The sequence below is a fragment of the Balaenoptera ricei genome, chromosome 16 (genome assembly GCF_028023285.1).
Source record: "Balaenoptera ricei isolate mBalRic1 chromosome 16, mBalRic1.hap2, whole genome shotgun sequence".
NCBI classification, from domain to species: Eukaryota; Metazoa; Chordata; class Mammalia; order Artiodactyla; family Balaenopteridae; genus Balaenoptera; species Balaenoptera ricei.
In genome coordinates this window covers 105,179,584-105,197,080 of record NC_082654.1, presented here as the reverse complement: position 1 = coordinate 105,197,080, position 17,497 = coordinate 105,179,584, and positions in this window count along the sequence as shown.

Below are 17,497 nucleotides of genomic sequence, written 5' to 3'. Positions count from 1 at the left end.
ATGCTACCTAACCACTTTTATCACAATGTTCCATGACCACTTTAATCACAGTGCTCCATGACCACTTTCATCACAATGCCCAATGACACCTGAAATCAAAATGCTCCATGGCCCTTGTCGCCACAATGCTCCAGGACCCGTCATCACAATTCTCCATGGTCCTTGTCATCACAATGCTCCATGGCGCTTGTCATCACAATGATCCAGAGCCTTAGTGCTTGAGTTGGGAGTAGTATCATTGCCTCAGTTAGGGACACTGTCATTGCCTGAATTGGGAGTAGTGTCAGAGTCTTAGTTAGGGACAGCGCCAGGGCGAGCTGGGAGTAGTGCCAGTGCCTTAGTTAGGGACAGCACCAGTGCTTGCGTTGGGAGTAGTGTCAGGGCCATAGTTAGGGACAGTGTCAGTGGCTGAGATGGGAATAGTGTCAGGGCCTTAGTTACGGACATTGTCAGTGCCTAAGTTGGGATTTTTGTCAGGGTCTTTATTATGGACAGTGTCAGGGCCTGAGTTAAGAGTAGTGTCAAGGCCTTAATTTGGAAGAGTGTCAGTGTCTCAGTTTGGAGTAGTCTCAGACCCTTAGTTAGGAACAGCGTCAGTGCCTGAGTTGGGAGTAGTGACATGGCCTAAGTTATGGACAGTGTCAGGGTCTGAGGTAGAAATAGTCTCAGGACCTTAGTTAGGGACAGTGTCAGTGACTGTGTTAGGAATAGTGTCAGGGCCTAAGTTAGGAGTAGTCTGAGACCGGTAGTTAGGAACAGTGTCAGGGCCTGAGTTGTGAGTAGTTTCAGGGCCTTAGTTAGAGAAAGTGTCAGTGCCGGGTTTGGGAGTTATGTCAGGGCCTTAGTTAGGGACAGTGTCAGTGCCTGAGTTGGGAGTAGTGTCAGGGCCTAGTTAGGGACAGGGTCAGTGCCTGAGTTGTGAGTAGTTTCAGGGCCTTAGTTAGGGAAAGTGTCAGTGCCGGAGTTGGGAGTTATGTCAGGGCCTTAGATAGGGACAGTGTCAGTGCCTGAGTTGGCAGTAGTGTCAGGGCCTAGTTAGGGACAGGGTCAGTGCCTGAGTTGGGAGTAGTTTCAGGTCCTTAGTTAGAGAAAGTGTCAGTGCCGGAGTTGGGAGTTATGTCAGGGCCTTAGTTAGGGACAGTGTCAGGGCCTGAGTTGGGAGTAGTGTCAGGGCCTAGTTAGGGACAGTGTCAGTGCCTGAGTTGGAAGTAGTGTCAGGGCATTAGGGACAGTGTCAGTGGCTGCGACGGGAGTAGTGTCAGGGTCTTAGATAGGGAGAGTGTCAGTGCCTGAGTTGGGAATAGTCTCAGGGTCTTTTTTGGGGACAGTATCAGGGCATGAGTTAAAAGTAGTGTCAAGGCCTTAGTTAGGGAGTGTGTCAGTGCCTGTGTTGGGAGTAGTATCAGGCCCTTCGTTAGGGACAGTGTCAGGGTCTGAGGTAGAAATAGTCTCAGGGCCTTAGTTAGGTAGCGTGTCAATGCCTAAGTAAGTAGTAGTGTGAGGGCCTTAGTTAGGGACAGTGTCAATGCCTGTGTTGGGAGTAGTGTCAGAGACTTAGTAAGGGACAGCGTCAGTGCCTGCGTTGGGAGTAGTGTCAGGGCCTTACTTAGGGACAGCGTCAGTGCCTGAGTTAGGAGTAGTGTGATGGCCGTAGTTAGGGACACTCTCAGTGCCAGAGTTGGGGGTAGTGGCAGGCCTTTGTTAGGGACTGTGCCAGGGCCTGAGTTAAGAGTAGTGTCAAGTCCTTAGTTAGGGAAAGTGTTAGTGCCTGAGTTGAGAGTAATGTCAAGGCCTTAGTTAGGGACAATGTCAGTGCCTAGTTTGGGAGTAGTGTCAGGGCCTTAGTTAGGGACAGTGTCAGTGCCTGAGTTGGGAGTACTGTCAGGGAGTATTTAGGGACAGTCTCAATGCCTATTTTGGGAGTAGTGTCACGGCCTTAGTTAGTGACATTGTCAGTGCCTGAGTAAGGAGTAATGTCCGGGCCTTAGTTAGGGACAGTGTCAGTTGCTTAGTTAGGAGTAGCATCACGGCCTAAGTTAGGGCCAGTGTCAGTGCCTGAGTCAGGAGTAGAGTCAGGGCCTAAGTTAGGGACAATGTCATTGCTTGAGATAGGAGTAGTGTCAGGGCCTTAGTTAGGGACCTTGTCAGGGCATGATTTAGGAGATGTGTTAGGGCGTGAGCTATGAATAGTGTCAGGGCCTTAGTTAGTGACAGTGTCAGTGCTGAGTTTGGAGTAGTATCAGGGCCTTAGTTAGAGACAGTGTCAGGGCCTGAGTTAGGTGTATGTCAGGGCCTTAGTTAGGGACAGTGTCAGAGCCTGATTTAGGAGTAGTGTCAGAGGCTTTGTTAGGGACAGTGTCAGGGCCTGAGTTAAGAGTAGTGTCACAGCTTTAGTTAGGACCAGTGTCAGGGCCTTAGTTAACTCCAACATCAGCGCCTGTGATAGGAATCAGATCAGGACCTGTGTTCCAGGTAATGTCAGGGCCTTACTTAAGAACAGTGTCAGGGCCTGAGTCCTGACTTACTCCTTACTCTCCTCACTAAGGACTTTGGACACTACTGCTAATTCAGGCCCTGATAATGTCCCTAACTAAGGCCCTGACACTTTCCCTGGCTAAGGCCCTGAACTTCTCCTAAGTCAGGCCCGCCTACTGTCCCTAACAATGGCCCTGACACTACACCTAACTGAGGCCCTGACATGATACTTAACAAAGGCTTTGTTGCTAGTCCAAACTAAAGCCCTAAAACTGGTCCTAAATAAGGCCTTGACACTAATCCTAACTCAGGCCCTAAAACTGTCCCTAACTAGGTCTCAGACAGTACACCTAAATCAGACCCTGACACTGTCCCTAAGCAAGGCCCTGACACTACTCCTAACTCAGTCCCTTACACTGTACCTAACAAAGTCTCTGATGCTAGGCCTAACTTAGGCCCTGACACTGCCTCTAACTAAGGCCCTGCTGCCGTCAATATCTGAACACCTGATATTATCCTGAGCTAATAGCCTGACCCATGTCTTACCAAGGGCCTGAAACTTTCCCAAAGTAAGTCCTGACACTGTCCCTAAGTGAGGCCTTGAGGCTATCCCTAACGGAGGCCCTGATAATAGCTTTAACGAAGACCCTAATGCTGATCCTACAGAGGCCTTTATGCTGCTCCTAAGTCATGCCCTGATACTGTCCCTTACTCAGGCCCTAAAGATAGGCCTCACTTAAGCCCTGTTGCTGTACCTCAGTTAGGCTCTGACGCTGTCCGTACATCAAGCCCTGGCGCTTGTCCTGATTAAGGCGCTCACGCTGCTGCTAACTAAGGCCCTGATGCTCTCAATAACTAAGGTCTTCTCGTTATCCCTTGGTCATTTCCTTTCACTATCTCTGGCCTGGGACCTGACTCTGTCCCGAGATAATCTCCTGCATCTTCTGCTAACTGAAACCCTAATGCTCTCCCTAACTAAGGCCCTGACTACTCCTAACGAAGGCCATGACACTGAATCTAACAAAGGCCCGGAATCTGTCCTTAATATAGGCCCTGCTGCCAGCAATAACTAAAATCCTGACACTCTCCTGAGCTAATATCCTGACTCATTTCTCACCAAGGTCCTGACACTGTCCCTAAGAAAGCCCTGTCGCTGTCTTTAAGCGAAGACCTGAGGCTGTCTGTAACTCAGACCCTGAAGCTTTCCCTAACTGAGGCCTTGACGCTGTGACTAACTTGGGCTCCGGTCATGTCTTTAACTAAGAGCCTAAAGCTGATCCAACAAAGGCACTGGTTCTGCTCCTAAGTCGTTTCCTGACAGTGTCCCCAGCTAAGGGCCTGACATTAGGCCTCACTCAGGCCCTGTCGCTCTCCCTAAGTCAGGCCCTGATGCTGTGCCTACCTGAAGCCCTAACACTGCTTCTGAATAAGTCCCTGAGAGTCTCAGTAACAAAGGTCTTCACACTCTCCTTAGGTCATTTCCTGACACGATTCCAAGCCTTTACCCTAACCCTGTCCCGAGCTAATGTCCTACCTCTTAAGCTAACAAAAGACCTTATGCTGTGCCTAATTCAGGCACTGAATTTAGTCCCAAGGCCGCTAGACAGTCCCTAACTCGGCTCGATGCCCTTATCGTCACAATGTTCCATGACCACTGTCATCACAATGCTCCACGCCCTTGTCATCACAATGCTCCATAACCCCTGTCATCACAATGCTCCATGACCTTTGTCATCGCAATGCTACATGCCATTGTCCTCGCAATGCTCCATGCCCTTATCATCACAATGCTCCATGACCCCTTTCATCACAATGCTCCATGACCCTTGTCTAAAATGCTACATGTCTGTGAAATCACAAAGCTCCATGCCCCCTGTCATCACAAGTCTCCATGACTCTTGTCATCACAATGCTCCATGACCCTTGTCATCACAATGCTCCATGATCCTTGTAATCAAAATGCTCCTTGACCCTTTCTTCACAATGTTACAGTACCCCTTTCTTCACAATGCTCCATGCCGCTGGTCACCACAATGCTCCATGACTTCTGTCATCACAATGCTCCATGTCCCTTGTCATTAAAATGCTCCATGGCCCCTGTCATCACAATGCTGCAGGATCCTTATAATCTCAATGCTCCATGGTCCTCGTCATCACAAATCTCCACGCATTTGTCATCACAATGCTCCATGACCCCTGTCATCCCAATGCTCCATAGCACTTTTCATCACAATGCCACCTAACCACTTTTATCACAATGTTCCATGACCACTTTAATCACAGTGCTCCATGACCACTTTCATCACAATGCCCCATGACACCTGAAATCAAAATGCTCCATGGCCCTTGTCGCCACAATGCTCCAGGACCCGTCATCACAATTCTCCATGGCCCTTGTCATCACAATGCTCCATGGCGCTTGTCATCACAATGATCCAGAGCCTTAGTGCTTGAGTTGGGAGTAGTGTCATTGCCTCAGTTAGGGACACTGTCATTGCCTGAATTGGGAGTAGTGTCAGAGCCTTAGTTAGGGACAGCACCAGGGCGAGCTGGGAGTAGTGCCAGTGCCTTAGTTAGGGACAGCACCAGTGCTTGCGTTGGGAGTAGTGTCAGGGCCATAGTTAGGGACAGTGTCAGTGGCTGAGATGGGAATAGTGTCAGGGCCTTAGTTACGGACATTGTCAGTGCCTAAGTTGGGATTTTTGTCAGGGTCTTTATTATGGACAGTGTCAGGGCCTGAGTTAAGAGTAGTGTCAAGGCCTTAATTTGGAAGAGTGTCAGTGTCTCAGTTTGGAGTAGTCTCAGACCCTTAGTTAGGAACAGCGTCAGTGCCTGAGTTGGGAGTAGTGACATGGCCTAAGTTATGGACAGTGTCAGGGTCTGAGGTAGAAATAGTCTCAGGACCTTAGTTAGGGACAGTGTCAGTGACTGTGTTAGGAATAGTGTCAGGGCCTAAGTTAGGAGTAGTCTGAGACCGGTAGTTAGGAACAGTGTCAGGGCCTGAGTTGTGAGTAGTTTCAGGGCCTTAGTTAGAGAAAGTGTCAGTGCCGGGTTTGGGAGTTATGTCAGGGCCTTAGTTAGGGACAGTGTCAGTGCCTGAGTTGGGAGTAGTGTCAGGGCCTAGTTAGGGACAGGGTCAGTGCCTGAGTTGTGAGTAGTTTCAGGGCCTTAGTTAGGGAAAGTGTCAGTGCCGGAGTTGGGAGTTATGTCAGGGCCTTAGATAGGGACAGTGTCAGTGCCTGAGTTGGCAGTAGTGTCAGGGCCTAGTTAGGGACAGGGTCAGTGCCTGAGTTGGGAGTAGTTTCAGGTCCTTAGTTAGAGAAAGTGTCAGTGCCGGAGTTGGGAGTTATGTCAGGGCCTTAGTTAGGGACAGTGTCAGGGCCTGAGTTGGGAGTAGTGTCAGGGCCTAGTTAGGGACAGTGTCAGTGCCTGAGTTGGAAGTAGTGTCAGGGCATTAGGGACAGTGTCAGTGGCTGCGACGGGAGTAGTGTCAGGGTCTTAGATAGGGAGAGTGTCAGTGCCTGAGTTGGGAATAGTCTCAGGGTCTTTTTTGGGGACAGTATCAGGGCATGAGTTAAAAGTAGTGTCAAGGCCTTAGTTAGGGAGTGTGTCAGTGCCTGTGTTGGGAGTAGTATCAGGCCCTTCGTTAGGGACAGTGTCAGGGTCTGAGGTAGAAATAGTCTCAGGGCCTTAGTTAGGTAGCGTGTCAATGCCTAAGTAAGTAGTAGTGTGAGGGCCTTAGTTAGGGACAGTGTCAATGCCTGTGTTGGGAGTAGTGTCAGAGACTTAGTAAGGGACAGCGTCAGTGCCTGCGTTGGGAGTAGTGTCAGGGCCTTACTTAGGGACAGCGTCAGTGCCTGAGTTAGGAGTAGTGTGATGGCCGTAGTTAGGGACACTCTCAGTGCCAGAGTTGGGGGTAGTGGCAGGCCTTTGTTAGGGACTGTGCCAGGGCCTGAGTTAAGAGTAGTGTCAAGTCCTTAGTTAGGGAAAGTGTTAGTGCCTGAGTTGAGAGTAATGTCAAGGCCTTAGTTAGGGACAATGTCAGTGCCTAGTTTGGGAGTAGTGTCAGGGCCTTAGTTAGGGACAGTGTCAGTGCCTGAGTTGGGAGTACTGTCAGGGAGTATTTAGGGACAGTCTCAATGCCTATTTTGGGAGTAGTGTCACGGCCTTAGTTAGTGACATTGTCAGTGCCTGAGTAAGGAGTAATGTCCGGGCCTTAGTTAGGGACAGTGTCAGTTGCTTAGTTAGGAGTAGCATCACGGCCTAAGTTAGGGCCAGTGTCAGTGCCTGAGTCAGGAGTAGAGTCAGGGCCTAAGTTAGGGACAATGTCATTGCTTGAGATAGGAGTAGTGTCAGGGCCTTAGTTAGGGACCTTGTCAGGGCATGATTTAGGAGATGTGTTAGGGCGTGAGCTATGAATAGTGTCAGGGCCTTAGTTAGTGACAGTGTCAGTGCTGAGTTTGGAGTAGTATCAGGGCCTTAGTTAGAGACAGTGTCAGGGCCTGAGTTAGGTGTATGTCAGGGCCTTAGTTAGGGACAGTGTCAGAGCCTGATTTAGGAGTAGTGTCAGAGGCTTTGTTAGGGACAGTGTCAGGGCCTGAGTTAAGAGTAGTGTCACAGCTTTAGTTAGGACCAGTGTCAGGGCCTTAGTTAACTCCAACATCAGCGCCTGTGATAGGAATCAGATCAGGACCTGTGTTCCAGGTAATGTCAGGGCCTTACTTAAGAACAGTGTCAGGGCCTGAGTCCTGACTTACTCCTTACTCTCCTCACTAAGGACTTTGGACACTACTGCTAATTCAGGCCCTGATAATGTCCCTAACTAAGGCCCTGACACTTTCCCTGGCTAAGGCCCTGAACTTCTCCTAAGTCAGGCCCGCCTACTGTCCCTAACAATGGCCCTGACACTACACCTAACTGAGGCCCTGACATGATACTTAACAAAGGCTTTGTTGCTAGTCCAAACTAAAGCCCTAAAACTGGTCCTAAATAAGGCCTTGACACTAATCCTAACTCAGGCCCTAAAACTGTCCCTAACTAGGTCTCAGACAGTACACCTAAATCAGACCCTGACACTGTCCCTAAGCAAGGCCCTGACACTACTCCTAACTCAGTCCCTTACACTGTACCTAACAAAGTCTCTGATGCTAGGCCTAACTTAGGCCCTGACACTGCCTCTAACTAAGGCCCTGCTGCCGTCAATATCTGAACACCTGATATTATCCTGAGCTAATAGCCTGACCCATGTCTTACCAAGGGCCTGAAACTTTCCCAAAGTAAGTCCTGACACTGTCCCTAAGTGAGGCCTTGAGGCTATCCCTAACGGAGGCCCTGATAATAGCTTTAACGAAGACCCTAATGCTGATCCTACAGAGGCCTTTATGCTGCTCCTAAGTCATGCCCTGATACTGTCCCTTACTCAGGCCCTAAAGATAGGCCTCACTTAAGCCCTGTTGCTGTACCTCAGTTAGGCTCTGACGCTGTCCGTACATCAAGCCCTGGCGCTTGTCCTGATTAAGGCGCTCACGCTGCTGCTAACTAAGGCCCTGATGCTCTCAATAACTAAGGTCTTCTCGTTATCCCTTGGTCATTTCCTTTCACTATCTCTGGCCTGGGACCTGACTCTGTCCCGAGATAATCTCCTGCATCTTCTGCTAACTGAAACCCTAATGCTCTCCCTAACTAAGGCCCTGACTACTCCTAACGAAGGCCATGACACTGAATCTAACAAAGGCCCGGAATCTGTCCTTAATATAGGCCCTGCTGCCAGCAATAACTAAAATCCTGACACTCTCCTGAGCTAATATCCTGACTCATTTCTCACCAAGGTCCTGACACTGTCCCTAAGAAAGCCCTGTCGCTGTCTTTAAGCGAAGACCTGAGGCTGTCTGTAACTCAGACCCTGAAGCTTTCCCTAACTGAGGCCTTGACGCTGTGACTAACTTGGGCTCCGGTCATGTCTTTAACTAAGAGCCTAAAGCTGATCCAACAAAGGCACTGGTTCTGCTCCTAAGTCGTTTCCTGACAGTGTCCCCAGCTAAGGGCCTGACATTAGGCCTCACTCAGGCCCTGTCGCTCTCCCTAAGTCAGGCCCTGATGCTGTGCCTACCTGAAGCCCTAACACTGCTTCTGAATAAGTCCCTGAGAGTCTCAGTAACAAAGGTCTTCACACTCTCCTTAGGTCATTTCCTGACACGATTCCAAGCCTTTACCCTAACCCTGTCCCGAGCTAATGTCCTACCTCTTAAGCTAACAAAAGACCTTATGCTGTGCCTAATTCAGGCACTGAATTTAGTCCCAAGGCCGCTAGACAGTCCCTAACTCGGCTCGATGCCCTTATCGTCACAATGTTCCATGACCACTGTCATCACAATGCTCCACGCCCTTGTCATCACAATGCTCCATAACCCCTGTCATCACAATGCTCCATGACCTTTGTCATCGCAATGCTACATGCCATTGTCCTCGCAATGCTCCATGCCCTTATCATCACAATGCTCCATGACCCCTTTCATCACAATGCTCCATGACCCTTGTCTAAAATGCTACATGTCTGTGAAATCACAAAGCTCCATGCCCCCTGTCATCACAAGTCTCCATGACTCTTGTCATCACAATGCTCCATGACCCTTGTCATCACAATGCTCCATGATCCTTGTAATCAAAATGCTCCTTGACCCTTTCTTCACAATGTTACAGTACCCCTTTCTTCACAATGCTCCATGCCGCTGGTCACCACAATGCTCCATGACTTCTGTCATCACAATGCTCCATGTCCCTTGTCATTAAAATGCTCCATGGCCCCTGTCATCACAATGCTGCAGGATCCTTATAATCTCAATGCTCCATGGTCCTCGTCATCACAAATCTCCACGCATTTGTCATCACAATGCTCCATGACCCCTGTCATCCCAATGCTCCATAGCACTTTTCATCACAATGCCACCTAACCACTTTTATCACAATGTTCCATGACCACTTTAATCACAGTGCTCCATGACCACTTTCATCACAATGCCCCATGACACCTGAAATCAAAATGCTCCATGGCCCTTGTCGCCACAATGCTCCAGGACCCGTCATCACAATTCTCCATGGCCCTTGTCATCACAATGCTCCATGGCGCTTGTCATCACAATGATCCAGAGCCTTAGTGCTTGAGTTGGGAGTAGTGTCATTGCCTCAGTTAGGGACACTGTCATTGCCTGAATTGGGAGTAGTGTCAGAGCCTTAGTTAGGGACAGCACCAGGGCGAGCTGGGAGTAGTGCCAGTGCCTTAGTTAGGGACAGCACCAGTGCTTGCGTTGGGAGTAGTGTCAGGGCCATAGTTAGGGACAGTGTCAGTGGCTGAGATGGGAATAGTGTCAGGGCCTTAGTTACGGACATTGTCAGTGCCTAAGTTGGGATTTTTGTCAGGGTCTTTATTATGGACAGTGTCAGGGCCTGAGTTAAGAGTAGTGTCAAGGCCTTAATTTGGAAGAGTGTCAGTGTCTCAGTTTGGAGTAGTGTCAGACCCTTAGTTAGGAACAGCGTCAGTGCCTGAGTTGGGAGTAGTGACATGGCCTAAGTTATGGACAGTGTCAGGGTCTGAGGTAGAAATAGTCTCAGGACCTTAGTTAGGGACAGTGTCAGTGACTGTGTTAGGAATAGTGTCAGGGCCTAAGATAGGAGTAGTCTGAGACCAGTAGTTAGGAACAGTGTCAGGGCCTGAGTTGTGAGTAGTTTCAGGGACTTAGTTAGAGAAAGTGTCAGTGCCGGGTTTGGGAGTTATGTCAGGGCCTTAGTTAGGGACAGTGTCTGTGCCTGAGTTGGGAGTAGTGTCAGGGCCTAGTTAGGGACAGGGTCAGTGCCTGAGCTGTGAGTAGTTTCAGGTCCTTAGTTAGAGAAAGTGTCAGTGCCGGAGTTGGGAGTTATGTCAGGGCCTTAGATAGGGACAGTGTCAGTGCCTGAGTTGGGAGTAGTGTCAGGGCCTAGTTAGGGACAGGGTCAGTGCCTGAGTTGGGAGTAGTTTCAGGGCCTTAGTTAGAGAAAGTGTCAGTGCCGGAGTTGGGAGTTATGTCAGGGCCTTAGTTAGGGACAGTGTCAGGGCCTGAATTGGGAGTAGTGTCAGGGCCTAGTTAGGGACAGTGTCAGTGCCTGAGTTGGAAGTAGTGTCATGGCATTAGGGACAGTGTCAGTGGCTGCAATGGGAGTAGTGTCAGGGTCTTAGTTAGGGAGAGTGTCAGTGCCTGATTTGGGAATAGTCTCAGGGTCTTTTTTGGGGACAGCATCAGGGCATGAGTTAAAAGTAGTGTCAAGGCCTTAGTTAGGGAGAGTGTCAGTGCCTGTGCTGGGAGTAGTATCAGGCCCTTCGTTAGGGACAGTGTCAGGGTCTGAGGTAGAAGTAGTCTCAGGGCCTTAGTTAGGTAGCGTGTCAATGCCTAAGTAAGTAGTAGTGTGAGGGCCTTAGTTAGGGACAGTGTCAATGCCTGTGTTGGGAGTAGTGTCAGAGACTTAGTAAGGGACAGCGTCAGTGCCTGCGTTGGGAGTAGTGTCAGGGCCTTACTTAGGGACATCGTCAGTGCCTGAGTTAGGAGTAGTGTGATGGCCGTAGTTAGGGACACTCTCAGTGCCAGAGTTGTGGGTAGTGGCAGGCCTTTGTTAAGGATTGTGCCAGGGCCTGAGTTAAGAGTAGTGTCAAGTCCTTAGTTAGGGAAAGTGTTAGTGCCTGAGTTGAGAGTAATGTCAAGGCCTTAGTTAGGGACAATGTCAGTGCCTAGTTTGGGAGTAGTGTCAGGGCCTTAGTTAGGGACAGTGTCAGTGCCTGAGTTGGGAGTACTGTCAGGGAGTATTTAGGGACAGTCTCAATGCCTATTTTGGGAGTAGTGTCACGGCCTTAGTTAGTGACATTGTCAGTGCCTGAGTAAGGAGTAATGTCCGGGCCTTAGTTAGGGACAGTGTCAGTTGCTTAGTTAGGAGTAGCATCACGGCCTAAGTTAGGGCCAGTGTCAGTGCCTGAGTCAGGAGTAGAGTCAGGGCCTAAGTTAGGGACAATGTCATTGCTTGAGTTAGGAGTAGTGTCAGGGCCTTAGTTAGGGACATTGTCAGGGCATGATTTAGGAGATGTGTTAGGGCGTGATCTATGAATAGTGTCAGGGCCTTAGTTAGTGACAGTGTCAGTGCTGAGTTTGGAGTAGTATCAGGGCCTTAGTGAGAGACAGTGTCAGGGCCTGAGTTAGGTGTATGTCAGGGCCTTAGTTAGGGACTGTGTCAGTGCCTGATTTAGGAGTAGTGTCAAAGGCTTTGTTAGGGACAGTGTCAGGGCCTGAGTTAAGAGTAATGTCACAGCTTTAGTTAGGACCAGTGTCAGGGCCTTAGTTAAGTCCAACATCAGCGCCTATGATAGGAATCAGATCAGGACCTGTGTTCCAGGTAATGTCAGGGCCTTACTTAAGAACAGTGTCAGGGCCTGAGTCCTGACTTACTCCTTACTCTCCTCACTAAGGACTTTGGACACTACTGCTAATTCAGGCCCTGATAATGTCCCTAACTAAGGCCCTGACACTTTCCCTGGCTAAGGCCCTGAACTTCTCCTAAGTCAGGCCCGCCTACTGTCCCTAACAATGGCCCTGACACTACACCTAACTCAGGCCCTGACATGATACTTAACAAAGGCTTTGTTGCTAGTCCAAACTAAAGCCCTAAAACTGGTCCTAAATAAGGCCTTGACAATAATCCTAACTCAGGCCCTAAAACTGGCCCTAACTAGGTCTCAGACAGTACACCTAAATCAGACCCTGACACTGTCCCTAAGCAAGGCCCTGACACTACTCCTAACTCAGTCCCTTACACTGTACCTAACAAAGTCTCTCATGCTCGGCCTAACTCAGGCCCTGAAACCGTCTGTAACTAAGGCCCTGCTGCCATCACTATCAAAAGTCCTGACATTATCCTGAGCTAATATCCTGACATATGTCTTTCCAAGGTCCTGAAACTGTCCCAAAGTAAGCCCTGACGCTGTCCCTTAGTGAAGACCTGAGGCTGTTCCTAACTCAGGCCCTGAAGCGTTCCTGAACTGAAGCCTTGAAGCTGTGACTAATTCAGGCCTTGATCATGTACCTAACGAAGACCTTAATGCTGATCCAGCAAAGACGCTGATGCTGCTCCAAAGTCATGCCCGGACAGTGTGCCCAGCTAAGGGCCTGATGCTAGGCCTCACTCAGGCCCTGTCCCACTCCCTAAGTCAGGCTCTGACGCTGTTCCTCCCCGAAGCCCTGACACTCACTGCTCCTAAATTAGGTCCTGATGTGCTAAGTAACTAAGGTCTTGACACTATCCCTAGGTCATTTCCTGACACTCTCCCTAGATCTTAACCTAACTTTCTCTTTAGCTAATGTCGAGATTAGCTAAAGAGATTCTTTAGAACGAGATTCTTTCATCTTCTGAATATAGTTTTCTTCAAAACATAATTTTTATAGTGTTACTAACTTTAAACAAAATGTACTCAACTGCTGTGGAATATTCCTTCATAGGAGCGTGCATGGTTCACTTCTGCATCTGCTTGTGGTGGTGTTCAGGTTGCTTTCAGCTGTAGATCCCCTTATGCTAGCTAAATCCCTGATTCTGTCCCTAAATGAGGCCCTGAATTTAGGTCCGAGGCCGTGAACCTGTCCCTAACTGAGGCCTGGAGGCTCGTCCTAATGCAGGCCCTGACACTGTCCCTAACTAAGGCTCTGACACTACACCTAACTCAGTCACTGACACTGTACCTAACAAAGGCTCTGATGCTAGTCCTAACTTAGGCCCTGACACTGCCTCTAACTAAGGCCCTGCTGCCGTCAATATCTGAACACCTGATATTATCCTGAGCTAATAGCCTGACCCATGTCTTACCAAGGTCCTGAAACTTTCCCAAAGTAAGTCCTGACGCTGTCCCTAAGTGAGGCCTTGAGGCTATCCCTAACGGAGGCCCTGATAATAGCTTTAACGAAGACCCTAATGCTGATCCTACAGAGGCCTTTATGCTGCTCCTAAGTCATGCCCTGATACTGTCCCTTACTCAGGCCCTAAAGATAGGCCTCACTTAAGCCCTGTTGCTGTACCTTAGTTAGGCTCTGACGCTGTCCGTACATCAAGCCCTGGTGCTGGTCCTTTTTAAGGCGCTCACGCTGCTGCTAACTAAGGCCCTGATGCTCTCAATAACTAAGGTCTTCTCGTTATCCCTTGGTCATTTCCTTTCACTATCTCTGGCCTGGGACCTGACTCTGTCCCGAGATAATCTCCTGCATCTTATGCTAACTGAAACCCTAATGCTCTCCCTAACTAAGGCCCTGACTACTCCTAACGAAGGCCATGACACTGAATCTAAGAAAGGCCCGGAATCTGTCCTTAATATAGGCCCAGCTGCCAGCAATAACTAAAATCCTGACACTCTCCTGAGCTAATATCCTGACTCATTTCTAACCAAGGTCCTGACACTGTCCCTAAGAAAGCCCTGTCGCTGTCTTTAAGTGAAGACCTGAGGCTGTCTGTAACTCAGACCCTGAAGCTTTCCCTAACTGAGGCCTTGACGCTGTGACTAACTAGGGCTCCGGTCATGTCTTTAACTAAGAGCCTAAAGCTGATCCAACAAAGGCACTGATGCTGCTCCTAAGTCATTCCCTGACAGTGTCCCCAGCTAAGGGCCTGACTTTAGGCCTCACTCAGGCCCTGTCGTTCTCCCTAAGTCAGGCCCTGATGCTGTCCCTACCTGAAGCCCTAACACTGCTTCTGAATAAGTCCCTGAAAGTCTCCGTAACAAAGGTCTTCACACTCTCCTTAGGTCATTTCCTGACACGATTCCAAGCCTTTACCCTAAACCTGTCCTGAGGTAATGTCCTACCTCTTATGCTAACTAAAGACCTTATGCTGTGCCTAATTCAGGCACTGAATTTAGTCCCAAGGCCGCTAGACTGTCCCTAACTCGGCTCGATGCCCTTATCGTCACAATGTTCCATGACCACTGTCATCACAATGCTCCACGCCCTTGACATCACAATGCTCCATAACCCCTGTCATCACAATGCCCCATGACGCCTGCCATCACAATTCTCCACGGCCTCTCTTACCAAAAAGTTCCATGATCCCTGTCAGCACAATGTTCCATGACACTTTTCATCACAATGCTCCATGACCCCTGTCATCACAAAATTCTCTGCCCATATCATCACAATGCTCCTTGTCACCTTGAATCACAATGCTCCATGCCCTTTCATCACAATGCTCCAGAATTCTTGTCATCACAATGTTCCTTGACCGTGTCATCACAAAGCTCCTTAACCCTTGTATTCACAAAGCTCCATGTCCCCTGATATCACAATGATCCATGATTCCTTTCCTCACAGTGCTCCAGTAACCTTTTCATCACAATGCTCCATGCCATTGTCAGCACAATGCTCCTTGGACCCTGTCATTAAAATGCTCCATCCCCTTTTCATCACAATGCTCCATGCCATTGTCAGCATAATGCTCCTTGGACCCTGTCATCAAAATGCTCCATCCCCTTTTCATCACAATGCTCCTGATATCCTATCATTACAATGCTCCATGCCCGTGTCAACACAATGCTCCATGACCCCTGTCATCAAAATACTTTATGAACCTTGTTATCAGAATGTTCCATGACCCCTGTCATCAAAATGATCCAAGACCGTTGTCATCACAATGCTGCATGATACCTTTCATCCCAATTCTCTGTGACCGCTGTCATCACAATGCTTCAGGACAATTTTCATCACAATGCTCCATGCCCCCTGTCATCACAGTGCCCCATAACCCCTGTAATCACAATGCTCCATGACCCTGTCATCACAATGCTACATGACCCCTGTCATCACATTGTTCCATGGCCTATGTATTCACAATGCTCCATGGACCCTGTAATCACACTGCTCCATGTTCCCTTTCAACACAATGCTCCATGAACCCTGTCATCACAACGTTCCATGAAAGTTGTCATCAAAATGCTCCATGACCCCGGTCACCACAAGGTTCCCTGCCCTTGTCATCACAATGCTCCATGACCCTTGTAATCACAATGGTACATGGCCTTGTCATCACAATGTTCCATGGCCTCTGTCATCACCATGCTCCATGGTCTTTCTCATCACAATGCTCTATGATCCCTGTCATCACAATGCTCTATGGCCTTTGTCAGCAGAATGCTCCTTGGACCCTGTCATCAAAATGCTCCATCCCCTTTTCATCACAATGCTCCAGATATCCTATCACTACAATGCTCCATGCCCGTGTCAACATAATGCTGCATGACCCCTGTCATCAAAATGCTTTATGAACCTTGCTATCAGAATGTTCCATGACCCCTGTCATCAAAATGATCCATAACCGTTGTCATCACAATGCTCCATGATACATTTCATCCCAATTCTCTGTGACCGCTGTCATCACAGAGCTCCAGGACAATTTTCATCACAATGCTCCATGCCCCCTGTCATCACAGTGCCCCATAACCCCTGTAATCACAATGCTCCATGACCCTGTCATCACAATGCTACATGACCCCTGTCATCACATTGTTCCATGGCCTATGTATTCACAATGCTCCATGGACCCTGTAATCACACTGCTCCATGTCCCCTTTCAACACAATGCTCCATGACACCTGTAATCACAACGTTCCATGAAAGTTGTCATCAAAATGCTCCATGACCCCGGTCACCAAAAGGTTCCCTGCCCTTGTCATCACAATGCTCCTTGACCCTTGTAATCACAATGGTAAATGGCCTTGTCATCACAATGGTCCATGGCCTCTGTCATCACCATGCTCCATGGTCTTTCTCATTACAATGCTCTATGACCCCTGTCATCACAATGCTTGATGACCATTGTCATCACAATGCTCCAAGGCCCCTGTCATCACAATGCCTCATGGTCTTTGTAATCACAATGCTCAATGACCCCTGTAATCACAATGCTCCATGCCCTTGTCATCACAATGCTCCAGAACACTTGTCATCATAATACTCCATTCCCATGTCATCCCATTGCTCAATGACACTTGTCATCACAATGCTCCATGATCCCTGGAATCACAATGATCCCTGCCAATGTCATCACAATGCTCCATGTCTCCTGTAATCACAATGCTCCATGCCCTTGTCATCACAATGCTCCAGGTGTGTTGTCATCACCATGCTTCATGCCCGTGTCATCACAATGCTCCATGAATCTTGTTTTCACAATGCTCCATGGACCATGTCTTCACAATGCTCCATGACCCCTGTCATCACAATGCTCTATGGGCTTTGTAATCACAATGCTCCGTGACCCCTGTCAACACAATGCCTGATGACCCCTGTCATCAAAATGCTAAATGGCACTTGTCATCACAATGCTCTATGACGCCTGTCATCACTCTTCTCCATGTCACTTGTTATCACAATGCTCCATGACCCCTGTAATCACATTACTCCATGACCCCACTCATCACAATGCCCAAGGCCACATCTCATCACAATTCTCCATGGCATTTGTCATCACGATGCTCCATGACACCTGTCATCACAATGCTCCATGACACTTGTCATCACAATGCTCGATGGCCCTTGTCATCACAATGTTCCTTGGTGCTTTTCATCACAATGCTCCATGACAACTTTCATCAAAATACTCCAAGATGTGTTTCATCACAATGCTCCATGGCCCTTGTCATTACAAATCCATATGATCCCTTTCATCACAATTCTCCATGGCAACTTACATAAAAAAGCTCCATGCCCCTGTCATCACAATGCCCAATGATACCTGTTTTTACAATGATCCATGACCCTTGTCATCACAATGCTCCATAGCACTTTTCATCGCAATGCTCCATGACCGCTTTCAGCACAATGCCCCATGACACCTGTCATCACAATGCTCCATGGCCTTTGTCATCACAATGCTCCATGGACCCTGTAATCACAGTGCTCCATGACCCGTTTCATCTCAATGCTCCATGACCTCACTCATCACAATGCCCCATGACCCCTGTAATCACAATGCT